Raw genomic sequence first — 13,313 nt, forward strand, 5'->3', positions numbered from 1 at the left:
AATTGTTCCACCGAAAGGGCACAGCAGACAGGTGGAGACTATTTAAGGAGCAGTTGTTGAGAATGATGCACAAGTTTGTTCCTCTGAGACAGGAAAGAAGGGGTAAGATTAAGGAACCTTGGATGACGAGAACAGAGGAACTTCTCGTTAAAAAGAAGGCGGCAGCTTATGTAAGGTGAAGGAAGCAAGGATCCAGCACAGCTTTAGAGGATTACAGGTTTGCTAGAAAGGAGCTCAGAAATGGACTGAGGAGAGCCAGGAGGGGGCACGAAAAAGGCTTGGCAAGAAGGATTAGGGAGAACCCAAAGGCATTTTACTCATACGTCAGGAATAAGAGAATGATCAGGGAGAAGGTAGGGCCGATCAGGGATAGAGGAGGGAACTTGTGCGTGGAGTCTAAGCAGATAGGTGAAGCCCTAAATGAGTTTTTGGCTTTGGTTTTCACCAAGGAAAGGGAACTTGTTGTAAATAAAATATTTGAGGGACTGGGATCCAGTCTTGGCCAGATCAAGATTGATGAAGTTGGTGTGCTGGAAATTTTGGAAAACATTAAGATTGATAAGTCCCCAGGGCCAGACCAGATTTATCCTAGACTGCTCTGGGAAGCGAGAAAGGAGGTTGCCAAGCCGCTGGCGAGGATATTTGCCTCCTCACTCTCCACGGGAGTCGTACCGGAGGATTGGAAGGAGGCGAATGTTGTTCCACTTTTCAAGAAGGGTAATAGGGAAATCCCTGGCAATTACAGACCAGTCAGTGTTCCGTCTGTGGTCAGCAAAGTTGTGGAAAGAAGTTTGAGGGGTAGGATTTTTGACTATTTGGCAAAGCACAGCGCGATTAAAGGCAGTCAGCATGGCTTTATGAAGGGCAGGTCATGCCTCACAAATCTTATTGAGTTCTTTGAGGAAGTGTCAAGATAGGTCGACGACGGTCGAGCAGTGGATGTGGTGTATATGGACTTCAGCAAGACATTTGATAGGGTTCCCCATGGTAGGCTCATTCATAAAGTCAGGAAGTATGGGATAGAGGGAGATTTGGCTATCTGGATTCAGAATTAGCTGGCTGACAGAAGGCAGAGAATGGTTGTAGATGGAAAGTATTCTGCTTGGAGGACAGCGTTGAATGGGGTCCTGCAGGGCCTCTGCTCTTTGTAGTTTTTACAAATGACTTGGATGAGGAGGTTGAGGGGGTGAGTTAGTAAATTTGCAGATGACACAAAGGTTGGAGGTGTCGTCGATAGTATAGAGGGCTACTGCAGGCTGCAGCGCGACATAGACAGGATGCAGAGCTGGGCTGAGAAATGGCAGATGGAGTTCAACCTGGATCGATGCCAAGTGATGCATTTTGGAAGGTCAAACTCAAATACTGAATATAGGATTAAAGACCGGATTCTTGGCAGAGTGGAGGAACAGAGGGATCTGGGTGTGCAAGTACATAGACCCCTCAAAGTTGCCACCCAAATGGATAGGGTTGTTAAGAAAGTATATGGTGTTTTGGCTTTTATTAACAGGGGGATCAAGTTTAAGAGCCGTGAGGTTTTGCTACAGCTCTACAAGTCTCTGGTGAGACCACACGTGGAATATTGTGTCCAGTTCTGGTCACCCTACTATAGGAAAGATACAGACGCTTTGGAGAGGGTGCAAAGAAGGTTTACCAGGATGCTGCCTGGACTGGAGGGCTTGCCTTATGAAGAAAGGTTGAATAAGCTCGGACTTTTCTCTCTGGAGAAAAGGAGGAAGAGAGGTGACCTAATCGAGGTGTACAAAATAATGAGAGGAATAGATAGAGTCAATTGCCAGAGACTTTTCCCCAGGGCAGGATTGAAGTCATAGTTTAAAGATATTAGGAGGAATGAATAAAGGAGACATCAGAGGTAGGTTCTTTACGCAGAGAGTTGTGAATGCATGGAATGCGTTGCCCGCTGTGGTGGTGGAAGCAGAGTCATTGGGGACATTTAAGCGACTGCTGGACATGCACATGGAGAGCAGTGAGTTGAGGAGTGCGTAGGTTAAGTGACTATATTTTACATTAGGATTAACCTCGGCACAACATTGTGGGCCAAAGGGCCTGTTCTGTGCTGTACTTTTCTATGTTCTATAGAATCGGCCATGCTGAATTGCCGACAGTGTTAACTGCATTAGTTGGAGGGAAATGGGTCTGGGTGGGTTACTCTTCGGAGGGTCGGTGTGGACTTGTTGGGCCGAAGGGCCTGTTTCCACACTGTAGGGAATCTAATCTAATCCAAAAAAAACTGTTCAGGAATCCTTTTGTGGGCCTCAAAGAGAGATGTGCAATCTCCAAACCAGTCTGTCACATCATCAGTCACTATCAAGTCAGGCTGAGACTTCACCCTCTCTCCATCTCTCTCTCTCTCTCTCTCTCTCTCGCCCTCTCTCTCGCCCTCTTTCTCTCTCTCTCTCGCTCTCTCGCTCTCTCTCTCTCTCTCTCTCTTTCTTCGTGTAAACATTTTGGATCAGAAATTCCCAAATTGAGTCCCTTTCTCTTCAACCCAGGGATTGAGTTTTGAATGATTTGTAGCGAAATGGAAAATACCAGTTGGAAGAACTGCATCTGGGTTTTTCTTGTTTTCGGGAAAAAAAACCAAGAATTTGTGCTTTGTACTAATTACCTGGGGGTAATGTATGGGCTGCAATTTCTTGCTGTGAAATTGGTGATCAGTTATTCTGATGGTCAAGAGTCCAACTTGTAACCCCACTGTCTGTGATTGTCTCCTCAGTGATGTTTTTGAAAACCTTCTCTCAGTGTGTGTTTCCTTCCCTCTGTGTTTCCATGTTGATTATTATTGATTTTCATCAACATCAGTGGGTCTGCGGTCGTTTTGTTTCAGCATTATTCTCTTGATCTGCTCTCGAATGGGGAGAAATGACTCCCTTGTTTTGATCTGGTGCAGCTGCTCCCTCTTTTCTCAAAATAAAAAGAAACAAAAATACAAAGGCCGTCATTTTTCTCGCCTTCGTTGCTTTGAAAGGATTAACTCCAAAGATCGGTCTGTACGGCCCACATGCTGAGGTTTCTCTGTCTTCGCTGCTGGCACGATGGTTCCCACTGTGGATGGCACACAGCTGGCCAGTGTCAGGCCCGAGCCCTGGATTCCTCCTCTGAAAGAAAAGGGAATGAAGGATCTAAGTGCTGATTACAAATGATTACGCCAGACATCAAAGAGATTCTCTGAGTTTGTCGGGTGAGATGGGTTGTTTTCTTCTTTTCAAAGCCAGAGGGTTTAAAGGTGTTCCATATTAAAATGCAATGATCTTTTGTTGGTATCTTATAGAATTCTGCCCGCGTTCCTTCAGTCTTCCAGGGAGTACTTTGTAGGAAATGTAATTGCTTTCTAACTTATCCTGTTATCTTTGGTAATAGTTGCGATCTTAATTTTTCTTTCTAGTTCTCATTGTAACCTCACCCACTCATTCCCCACACACACACACACACACACACACACACACACACAGACACACACACAGACACATAGATACAGGCACACACAGATACATAGATACAGACACATGCCCATGCGTGTGCACACATGCAGACACACGCAAGCACATCAACACTCAAGAGACAGACACAGACACATATGTGGAGACACACACGCACGCTTTCTTTTCGGTGCATGCCCTTTTCTCCCTGAGTATTTGAATTCAGACAATTTTAAAATGGCTGAAATGCTGTAGTTTTTTTTTAAGTGGCACTTTGTCAAAATGTTTCTTCTCGCACTCATCAGGACACAGCACAAAAATGTCAAACTTGACACAATCGCGGTAATTTACAGTACAAGAAAAGGCTGCTGATTGGTTGAAGCATTTCAACGGAGAAGGCCACTAGGAGACCATAGGCTCCCAGTGTTCCTGAGTAATGATTTTAAAAAGCACAATGCTTGTCCTTACTGCTTTTTAGTTTTCAGGGAATGGATCCTGGTGTAAGCTGCTTATCACAAGAACATCTGAGTGTCACAAGTTCCATCTCACTATCTGAAATAGGTAGCTGGTACTTGTGTACTCAGGATTGTTGAGCAAGTGTTAATCAACCATGGAATGGTCTCTTCCTGTTGGTGACAGCCAGCGACTAAAACCTGCTGGCTGCCCTTCTATGTGTATCAGTGGAGAGCAGTTTAGGAACCATTGCTTGATTCTAGCTGGTGAGAGGAAGGAGGAGAAACTGTGAAAGGTAGTATTTGGTGGTCAGTATAACATCTCTCTTAAATCTGCAGTAATCTCTGGGTGAGTGGGCATGAGAGATAGGATCTGGAGTGGAACATCCAGGCTTTGGGCCTCCTCCACCATTCACCGAGATGATAAAGTTCATCCTTCCATTCCATCCTTCGATCTTTGGTCTCTGGAGGAACTGTCCAGTTCTGCCTGGACTATACTCATTGATTGTACCTCCACAGCTGTCTGAGCAAGAGAACTCCAAAGAAATACAAGTGACAGGATTTCAAAGCAACCGAGGTCATTGTTGTGGAGAGAAATGTCAGTGTCAGCATCAGGCCCAGCATTTGTGTTCCGTCCCTTGTAGCCCCTTGACTGAGTGGACACACACACTCAGACTCACACTCATATTCACTCTTACACACTCACATACATACACTCAGTCTCATACTCTATCTCACACGCGTGCATGCGCGCGCGCACAGTCACAAACATACATACACTCACACACATACATCCACAGACACACACACTCATACATACTCACACACACTCACTCCCACTCTCTCACACATACATACACACACACTCTCATACATAGACACACACTGTCTCTCACACACACATTCACACACTCACATTCACATACACACTCTCTCTCCCTCTCTCTCTCTCTCTCTCTCACACACACTTTCTCTCTCTCACACACACGTATACACACACACACACACACACACACACACACACACACACACACACACACACACACACTCACATTCACATACATACACACACATCCTCTCTTGCATATACACTCACACTCACACACATACATCGATTCTCTCTCTCTATCTCTCACTTGCTCTCACTCTCACATACACACACACACACACACACACAAACTGTGTTTCTAACCAAATCTCACTCATGAGCCGTAGGCTACGGAGAGTTTTGCTATGAAACTGTCAACCCCCCTCCCCCGTTGCTGCTCGGAGGAGAGGCGGAACTTGGTTTAACATCTTAAAAGAGCCATATTTGTATTTCAGGTATTTGTAACTTAGTAACCTACTGTAGGAAGATAATAAGGTTGGGAACGTGACCAGAATTGTGTCGTAAGCGTGATCTGTACGTTTATACCTGGCAGTCTGTGTTTACAAAACGTTGTTTTGTCAAGGGGAAAATTGACGATGTGTACGTTGTAAATATTCCTGACTCGTTTGGCCTATTGAGAATGAAAGATGGCCTGCGTCTGTTATTACCGGCATTAATACTACCCCACCTCATCATTCAGACATGAAATTCTGATTGTTTATTGTCAGAATGTATTTGTTGAAGTGTTGTGTCTTTCACAATGTGGACAGTATGTTTTGAACAGGGGTTTGACAGCTGCTGCGTCATTGCTCCAAAGGACATTTCAGATGTCCATTTAGTTGTCACCAAATTTGGCTTTTGCATTGGTCTGTCAAAACAAAAGGAAGAACATTCTCTCAGCCTTCTTCGGTAAAATCTGTTTGGGATCAGCGAAGAGCTATTTTATATTTATCCTGTGAATGCAAATCCCACGTTCCAAGGGATTCGCTTTCTCATTTGACAAAAACAGAAGTTGTTAGAAAAGCTCAGCAGGTCGGTAGCATCTGTTAGAGAAATCAGAGTTAATGTTTTAGACCCAGAACTGATAGTAGCTCGGTAAAAGTTGGTTTATCTGCAGAAGGTAGGGTGGGGGAGGGGGTAAGTGATAAGTGGGGATAGAGCTCAAAGCAACAGAAGAACTGTTGGACAGACAACGGAGTGGATAATGATCTGGCTGGGAGGGTGAACAGCTGTTAATGGGGACTGTTAGTGGCTAACAATAGATTATTTCTCATTTACTGAGTTTAAGGTGCTCTGTCTGTGGGAGGGGTCATTCCTTTGTAAAATTATCCAATGTTAGTGACCCTCTACAGGTTGTACTCAAACACCGGGAGTTGCTTTTAGCTCTATTGGTTGAATGGTCCGTTTGAGAAGCCATGTGATGTACACAGTCTGGGCTCAATTCCCACACCAGGGGAGATTCATGAAGGACTCTCCTTTTCCACCTCTCCTCTTGCCTGAGGTCCTCAGGTTAAATAACCCCCAGGGGTGTCTCTCTCTCTCTGTAATGAGGGAACAGCCCTATGGTCTGGGTAGACTATGGTGACTTGACTTGATTTAAGGGGTTGGTTTTGCTCAGTTGACTGGACTCTTGGTTTGTGAAGCAGTGTGATGACACTCTGGGTTCAATTCCCATCACCACGGAGGCCGGTATCTGATCACCAAGTCGCCCTTTACTTACGTAAGGAGAGTCCTTGATGCTAACCCGACTCCCTCAGAGCCAGCTCTCCAAGTGAACAGGATGTCTGACACTCCTGTTTATATCTATCAACCAGGTCTCCCTGATTGAGGCTGTCAATCTGGTCCAATCAGGGAGCTCACACTCTGAGTTCCTCCTGGCTGACCTTGTTATAATCAGTACAGTTACATGAAGGACTCTCCTTCTCAATCTCTCCCCTTGCCTGAGGTGTGATGACCCTCAGGTTAAACCACCATCCGTTCTCTCTCTCTCTCTCTCTCTCTCTCTCTCTCTCTCTCTCTCTCTCTCTCTCTCTCTCTCTCTCAGTTGAGAGTGCAGCCCCCCATGGCCTGGTAAGGCGATGGTGACACGACAATGTACTGAGGCCTCAGTGGGGATGCTTCAGTGATCTTGGCTTGTGCTGAAGCTGCTTTTACACGGACCACTCTCGCTGGGCTTGACAGCCAATCATTCGGCAGCTTTGTCATGAGGAACCTATTGGTGACTGTCCACCTTTCCCATTCCTTGGCCTAAAGGATGTACACTCAGGAACCCTGCTGAGGAAGATTACCCAGTGTAGGCATGGATTTGGGGGTGTCCTGAAGAGGTCACCACAGAGTGGGTCAGTGAGCTCCAGCAGTTGGCTTTGTTTCCTGGTTCTTGTTTTTATTGAAGGTTCATAAAGTGTCATAGAGATGTACAGCATGGAAACAGACCCTTCGGTCCAACTCATCCATACTGACCCGATATCCTAAATTAATCTAGTCCCATTTGTCACCACTTGGCCCATATCCTTCCAAACCCTTTCTATTAATATACCCATCCAGATGCCTTTTAAATATTGTAATTGTACCAGCCTTAATGGAGGCTGAGGAGCCTGAGGAGAATATACAGCAGTGTAAGGTATATTCCAGTGTTCCAAATTACGGGAACGTTTGTTTCCTGACTTTTGAGAGCTCTCACTGTTCACAAACGACATTGTTTTTGAATTTTCAGCAATGTTTAATTACACTGAAGGATGCCCTGAATTAGTGAAAGGCACCGCATAAATGCAGTTAGCTTTGTGTTAAAGTTTTGCAAGATTTATCTTAGTATGGGCCAGGTAATGACCCATTTTGCTTCATGAAATCCAGTAGGAGTGCCCAGTGATACTGAAACAGAAGATAAGTTTCGTTTGCTTAAAAACTCAACACGATCGAATCAACCTCAAAATCAAACTTTTATGTTTGACTTAAGCGATCGTTGTGTGATTAGTAAAGGGTGGCCTGTGCAAGCACTGACTGAGATTTGCTGACTCAGCCTGCAATCAAATCGAGACATAGAGCCTTAGAGCATGGAAACAGGGCCCTTGTGGAGCAGTGGTACTGTCGCTACCATTGGACTTGGAGGTCTGCATTTGAATAGGAAGGGTTTGGAGGGATATGGGCTGGGTGGTGGCAGGTGGGTCTAGATTGGGTTGGGATATCTGGTCAGCACGGACAGGTTGGACCGAAGGGTCGGTTTCCATGCTGTATATCTCTATGGCTCTATGCCCACCTGTTCCAGAGGTGGGACCTAAGGGGCTACTTTTTCAAGCAGAGGGTAATGCGTATTTGGAATGAGCTGCCAGAGGAAGTGGTGGAGGCTGGTACAATTACAGCATTTAAAAGGCATCTGGATGGGTATATGAATAGGAAGGGTTTAGAGAGATATAGGCCGGGTGCTGGCAAATAGATTAGGTTTGGATATCTGGTCGGCATGGACGAATTAAACTGAAGGGTCTGTTTCCATGCTGTACATCTCTATGACTCAATGAGAAATAACGTCTATGAACAGGATGATGAGAAAAATAGGTTAGATTTTTTTTTGATAAAGCACAGAAACAGATCCTTCGGTCCAACGTGTCTATGCTGACCAGATACTCTAAAGTGTTCTGGTCCTCTTTGTCATCATTTGGCCCATATCCCTCTTAACCCTTCCTGTTCATATACCCATCCAGATGCCTTTTAAATGTTGCAATTGTACCAGCCTCCACCACTTTGTCTGGCAGCTCATTCCATACACGTACCACCCTGTGTATGAAAAAGTTGCCCCTTAGGTCTCTTTGTATCTTTTCCCTCTCACTTTGAACCCATGCCCACTGGGAAACTCTTGTGGCCTGAACCAGACTGACCTATTGAACGGGAGAAAGTGAGGACTGCAGATGCTGGAGATCAGAGCTGAAAATGTGTTGCTGGAAAAGCGCAGCAGGTCAGGCAGCATCCTGCTTCTCAGATGCTACCTGACCTGCTGTGCTTTTTGTGCACCACTCTAATCTAGACTCTGATTTCCAGCATCTGCAGTCCTCACTTCTGCCTCATTGTGTGTTGTAACTGTTCTCTGACATTACATCGTGTTCACTTCACCTTCCTCGTGTAACATTCTCGTTCCCCTCACCCTTTCCTGTCACCTTGTTGGCTGTATCCAATGGGGAAACCATGGGTGATGAGTGTGATGGGTTCCTCTCGATAGAGTGGAATATAGAGCGCAGAACTGTCCCTGTATGAATGGGTAGCAATGCAGCTTTTGCTCAGCTTAAAATGTGATTCGTTATCGCCTCTGAAATAACTCCACAGAGGCCAGTATCCCATTTTTACACGTGGAGAGTCCTTAACACTGACATTCTATGAGGTTCACTTGGCTGACCTCACCATTTTTCTCAAACTGTTTGTCCTTTACCCAGAGTCCACCCTGGAGCTGTTACTCTTCTGGGATATTACTTCTTGGTCACTTAGTTCTACCTGACGCCCTGCTGAAGTGCAATCAATCCAGCCGACATCCATTCACCGGGTGTTGAAACGGTGGCGATTCTGCCCTCCCTAACTAGAGGTGGTAAAGGTTACCTTGTTACTGCCACCACCGCTTAGGTTTGCCGTCGCAGCCCAGGCTTGGAGCTGTGGCCTCCTTACTCATTGCCTCAGCTACTTACTGCCTCCTCACCCGTAGCCAGGAGTCACAGCAGTGACCTGGATGGATGGTTGCAACTGTAATCCTTGCTATCTCAGTCACCTTCACACTCGATTGGTCCAGTGCTCTCTGGCTGGCCACTCATTCACTGCAAACGTCAACCCATTCAAAGTTCTGCTGTTAATGTGTCACTCTGCTTGTCCATCATTCCTGCTATTACTCCAACATCATGCAATTATCATCTCTGCTGTTTAAAGGTCATTGTGACCATGATCTTGCCTAGCTTTGTAACTTCCTCCTGGATGGAACCTCTTGGATTTCCTTCTCTCTCTGATCCCGACCACTAGTGCTTCCCTTTCAGCTGGCCATCATACGCTATCTTCCTCCAAAAACCCCTCTGCCCTTTATTATCCCCATTGCTATCTCACTATGAAACTCTTCTGGAACCTGTAAAACCCCGTCACTAATGGATAAAGTTCTTATCCCAAAGAAAATCATCCAAACGTCCACTTTCTTTATTGTAATTGTTTTCACATGATGGCTGCATTTTCCTATAGGAGAGAGCACAGATCCATCCCAAAGAGACTGACCTTTAAAGTCCAGTTTACTTCATAACAATGTGTTCCTTTCGTTCATTGGCTACACTGGATGTAGGTTTGCTCGCTAAGCTGGAATGTTCATTTCCAGACGTTTCGTCACCCTCGTAGGTAACATCTTCAGTGGGCCTCCAGGTGAAGCACTGTTCATGATTCCTGCTTTCTATTTATATGTTTGGGTTTCTTTGGGTTGGTGATGTCATTTCCTGTTCTTTTTCTCAGGGGGTGGTAGATGGGGTCTAACTTGATGTTTTTGTTGATAGTGTTCCGGTTGGAATGTCATGCTTCTAGGAAATGAACCTTTTGGCTCATCAAGCAAACCTACATCCAGAACCTCAACCTGAGCTACGAATCTTCTCAAAACTTGTTATTGGCTGCACTGTCTTTGACCTTCATAGGTTCTGGCAGGAGTAACACTCAACTCCTCTCTTTTAGTTTCCTTTTCTCGATAACCACCGCACGTATACGTTCTACAGTCAGAGAGACCTATAGGTTTAAGGTATGTACTACTTTGAATTGTGTCGCAGGTACTCAGGGTGGCTAGCTTGTCTTCATTGCTTTGAGTACAGGAGTTGGGTCATTGTGTTAAGGTTGTGCAGGACATTGGTGAGGCCTCTTCTGGAGTACTGTGTCCAGTTCTGGTTGCCCTGCGACAGAAAGGATATTATTAAGTTGGAGAGGGTTCAGAAAAGATTTCGCAGGGTGTTACTGGGAATGCAGGGTTTGAGATATAAAAATATCTGGGACTGTCTTCACTGGAGCACAGGAGGTTGAGGGGTAACATTATTGAGGTTTGTAAAATCATGAGGGATACAGATAAAATGGGGGAGTTCAAAACAACGGGGTATATATTTAAGGTGAGAGGAGAAAGATTTGAAAAGGACATGAGGGGCAATGTTTTTACACAGAGAGTGATTCATGTGTGGAATGAACTGCCAGAGAATGCAGATACAATTAGAATGCTTAAAGACAATTGGATAAGTTAATGAAGAGGAAAGGGAGGGATATGGGCCCAGGTGAGACTCGTTTAGTTTGGGAACATGGACTAGTCAGACCTCAGGGTCTGTTTCCAGGCTGTATGGTCTTTTGATCAAGCAGGATTATCGCTTGTATTTTAACTGTTCAGTGGCCTGTTAATAATTTGAATGTTTGAACCTCGTGTGGAAGTATGTCTGTAGACTGTCTGCGGATGGTCAGAATTGGAAAAGAAAAGCCCCTTTCTAAGATTGGGGTTGTGACAGGTGGGAGTTTGCCGAGTTGAACTGCCTCAGAGGAAGCTCAGTTTCACAGTCCCAAGTTCCTATAAAACAATCTGGAATCATCTCCGTTTGGCAAGGAAGTAGGAGTCTTGAACTTCATGATCAAAAAATAGAATTGGAGTGGGTAATTGCTGAGCTTTCATGGAGGTCACAGGGCAAGAGTCGTTTGTGAAGGAGAGCAAGTTGGGCGGTCTTGGCTATTTCAATGACCCCATTGCTGGCCTCTGCTCCCTCAGCTGAGCCTATTCAGTTAGACTTTTGTTGTAGGACTGTGCAATGTTTGTATAATACTTGCCGCGCTGTCTGTTTTGGAAAGGAAAACTGTACTTGAAGCAGTGCCAGGGAGTTGCTTTGGCTCCTTGGTCTGTTGTAGTCTATTGAAACACAATAGCTTCTCCTTTGGAATCTTGTTTCTTTGTTTGAATTCCATTTTATTTTTAGTTTTAGTTCTTTGCTATCTTAATTTTATGGAAAAGACAGTTTTGAACACTGATCTGTATCTGCCATCTGTGTTTTTTTGAGAGTGTGAGAGATTATTTTCTTCTACGGGCCTGAATTAACAAGGGAAGTAAGAAGGATACCAAGGACTTTAGATGAAACTCTAGTTTTTGTAAAAACCTGGTGTGTCTTTGTTATGTCATAAAAACGAGATAGTACTTTGAAAGTAAAAAAAAGGCAGAATTACAATTTGAGTGAGGAACAGGGCACAGGGATGGAGATAAATGAAACCAAATTAAATGGATATCGTAGTCTTGTGAAGTAATTCTGCTTTGAACTGACCGTGAGAACTTGAGACTCCTAATTCTGCAGTGGTTCGAAAGATTGTGCGAACAAAAGTCACTGAACTATCATCCAGTACTTGTAAGGCGAGACATTACTTATTCTGTTATTCCCACACACCCATTTAAAAAGTGCCTTTCCTATTGTAATCGATCTGGTGCATTTAACCACATTCTAAAATCAGCTTTTCCGAGTACCGACACTTCCGATTTCAGGAAAATGTTTTTGGGGGTGTGTCATTAAAAGGTAGTGTTGAGCTGTTAACGAACTGAAAGCTTAATTAAACGCCAATAAAGACAAAGCATGAACTCTATTCCCTCCCTGAAAATGCTGTCAAACCAGCTGAATATTTCCAGCATTTTGTGTGTTGAGTGCAGATTTTCGCCATCCACAGTATTTTGCATTTACTTGACCAAACTCAGTACTCGGTAATGAGTTTACCGCCAGTGGAGATGTTTGGTGTGTATCCACTGTGGAAATATACCAATGTGCTACCACAGACACCGAGATGGTGATAACCAGATTATTAGCTTTTGTTAGTGATATTTAATTGAGGTGGGAATGAATTGCTGAGCTCAGTTGGCAGATGGGATGTAGAGTGACACCAACAGTGTGGGTTCTGGTCCCAGACTGGCTGAGGTTACCATGAAGAGACTCTTCCTTTGTAACTTCTCCCCTCACCTGAGGTGTGGTGTCCCACGGGTTAAACCAACACCACCTGCCTCTCTCTATTGAGACTACAGCCCTTGCTCCTACTATTGATAAGTTGGACTGAAGGGTCTATTTCTGTGCTCTGTGACTCTCTAACTGAAAGGTAAATGGTGGTTAAGACACTGGCGGCTCGTGTTCAAAATAGTGCCTCACGTCTTTCATTGGATGGTGGCATGGTGGCTCAGTGGTTCTCACTGCTGCCTCACAGCGCCAGGGAACCGGGTTTGATTCTACCCTCGAGCGACTGACTGACTGTGTGGAGTTTGCACAATCTCCCTGTGCCTGCGTGGGTTTTCTCTGGGTGCTCTGGTTTCCTCTCACTGTCCAAAGATGTGCAGGTTAGGGTGGATTAGCCATGCTAAACTGCCCATCGTGTCCAGGGATGTGCAAGCTCGGTGGACTAACCATGGGAAATGCGGGGTTACAGGGATAGGATAGTGGGGGTGAGTCTGAATGGGATGCTGTTTGGAGGGTTGGTCTAAACTCGATGGGTTGAATGGTTTTCTTCCACAGTGTAGGGATTATCTATGATCCATGTGAAATCCCCATTGAATATAGTTCTAATGGA

The 13,313-nt window shown here is 44.9% G+C and overlaps 1 protein-coding gene across 2 annotated transcripts in view; it reads left to right on the top strand.

The window, feature by feature from the left end:
* The window catches only part of LOC140462878 (rho GTPase-activating protein 39-like), a 203,923-nt gene that overhangs the window by 44,673 nt on the left and 145,937 nt on the right, over window positions 1-13,313 (top strand). Inside the window, exon 1 of one of the 2 annotated variants that reach the window (XM_072556294.1) lies at window positions 3,082-3,199. The exons of the other annotated variant lie outside the window; for it this stretch is intronic. The gene's annotated coding sequence lies outside the window, so the exon portion shown is untranslated. Of the gene's footprint in view, window positions 1-3,081; window positions 3,200-13,313 lie in introns of those variants that run through there. 2 annotated transcript variants of the gene reach the window in all.

This window comes from Chiloscyllium punctatum, chromosome 37 (genome assembly GCF_047496795.1).
Source record: "Chiloscyllium punctatum isolate Juve2018m chromosome 37, sChiPun1.3, whole genome shotgun sequence".
NCBI lineage: Eukaryota > Metazoa > Chordata > Chondrichthyes > Orectolobiformes > Hemiscylliidae > Chiloscyllium > Chiloscyllium punctatum.